This window comes from Triticum aestivum, chromosome 5D (assembly GCF_018294505.1).
Source record: "Triticum aestivum cultivar Chinese Spring chromosome 5D, IWGSC CS RefSeq v2.1, whole genome shotgun sequence".
Lineage (NCBI taxonomy): Eukaryota > Viridiplantae > Streptophyta > Magnoliopsida > Poales > Poaceae > Triticum > Triticum aestivum.
Window position 1 is genome coordinate 546,737,447 of NC_057808.1, and position 2,524 is coordinate 546,739,970.

A 2,524-nucleotide genomic window follows, 5' to 3' on the forward strand; every position below is an offset into this window, starting at 1 on the left:
AGTGACTACTTTTTTCTTCAATCTTACCCCTACAAAAAAAATCCTTCACTGTTTTCTCTAATCTTGGGGAGGGGGCACAGCCCCCCAGAAGTGCACATAGCTCCGCCATTGATTGGAGCCACTCAAAAGAAAAAGCTCCACCATTGATAGGAACACATTATTAAATTGATGGGGACACATGTTAAAAAATTAGCATTTCTTCTTCCTAGATACAAATTCAAAAATGCCATGTGGACACCCCTGTATAGCATGTTCAATCACATTCAAAAAATGCCATGGAATTTCAAAAATCTTGTGTGAGTGGACTAATAATTTCTAAAACTGCAATGGTTTAAAATTTTGTATTCCAAAAAATTGTCATGTCACCACTATCACAGTGTGTTCAATCGCATACAAAAAATGCCATCCTCTAACTAATAAAGATACCATGTTACCTTAAATAAAACCATTATGTTCTCAATAGTAAAAAAAATGTCATGGTCTAATTACTAAAATTACCATGGTACCTATAATTAATTTGCACATGGCAAAAATAGCATGAGTCAACATTTATATGATGTTTTTGGTGATTACCTACAGAATTGTTGCCACCAGAAAACAAATTTATCATGTGAACAATTCAAAACAAACAAACAAACAACAACAACAAAGCCTTTAGTCCCAAGCAAGTTGAGTAGGCTAGAGGTGAAACCCATAAGATCTCGCGACCAATTCATGGCTCTGGCACATGGATAGCAAGCTTCCACGCACCCCTGTCCATAGCTAGTTCTTTGGTGATACTCCAATCCTTCAGGTCTCTCTTAACGGACTCCTCCCATGTCAAATTCGGTCTACCCGACCTCTCTTGACATTCTCCGCACGCGTTAACTGTCTGCTATGCACTGGAGTTTCTGGAGGCTTGCGCTGAATATGCCCAAACCATCTCAGACGATGTTGGACAAGCTTCTCTTCAATTGGTGCTACCCCTACTCTATCTCGTATATCATCATTCCGGACTCGATTATTCCTCGTGTGGCTACACATTCATCTCAACATACGCATCTCCGCCACACCTAACCGTTGACACTGTCGCCTTTTTGTCGGCCAACACTCGGCGCCATACAACATTGCGGGTCAAACCGTCTTCCTATAGAACTTGCCTTTTACCTTTTGTGGCACTCTCTTGTCACAGAGAATGCCAGAAGATTGGTGCCACTTCATCCATCCGGCTTTGATTCGATGGTTCACATTTTCATCAATACCCCCATCCTCCTGCAACACTGACCCCAAATATCGAAAGGTGTCCTTCCGAGGCACCACCTGCCCATCAAGGCTAACCTCCTCCTCCTCACACCTAGTAGTACTGAAACCGCACATCATGTACTCGGTTTTAGTTCTACTAAGCCTAAACCCCTTCGATTCCAAAGTTCGTCTCCATAACTCTAACTTCTTATTTACCCCCGTTCGACTATCGTCAGCTAGCACCACATCATCTGCAAAGAGCATACACCATGGGATATCTCCTTGTATATCCCTTGTGACCTCATCCATCACCAAGACAAAAAGGTAAGGGCTCAAAGCTGACCCCTGATGCAGTCATACAAAAACTGCAATGCGGACGTTTCCAAAACATTCATACTATTGGCCCATAGGAAAAGAGATATATACACTTTACCATACAAGTTTTAACCACGATAATTATGGAGCTACCATGGCAAAAAAAACATGACAACGGAAATACAGGATTTAGAGACACGATAGTGAAAAAGTTGAGCTGACATGATAATATATTTGAGTTTCCATTGCAACATGATACTTTACAAAACAAATGCCATGTGACCAAAACAAATGCCATCTGGGCTCGAAATTATTTCTACAATTGCCTACAAACTGCCATACATCTTAATTAGTATCACATCTTAGTCATTTAAAGTTTCCACACACGCATCTCAACGAATTTGACATGTTTTGTGAATTGGATGAAGTAGACATTCAGATATGTGTCATTAAATGCGAAATTCTACTCCAGAAAAACTAAAAAAAGGGGGGGGACTGGGATCATACCCACACCATAAGCAGACACCGTCGATGCTCACTGTTGCCCGGTCTCCGCCTCGTCGTCCTCCACGAGCGCCAATGCAGCAGTAGATGGTGACGTCCCGGAGCTGTGAAATCCGGGACCGTGGCCCGCTCCGGCTCTTCGTCCTCGACACCTGGCACACTACCGCCGCTGCAATCTCACCCGAGATGCCAAAGCACGAATGTGCCTTGACATGAGCACATTGTCGGCGATGACGAGCACAGTCGACTCCTCCCGCTCGAGCTCCCCATGAAGCCACCCCAATAGGCAGGCAATGGAACCACCGTGACGACCCGCGCTGGATCCGCGCCACCGTTGCCTTCCCGCTGCGATGGTGCAAGCAACCCAACCGCGGTCACCGTTGAGGAGATGCTTGTCGTGTCCACCTTTGGCTCGAGCTCCCCGCAGGAGCCACTTCGATACGCTGAGGTGTCACGCCACTGTCGCCCCTACCACGGTCGCCGG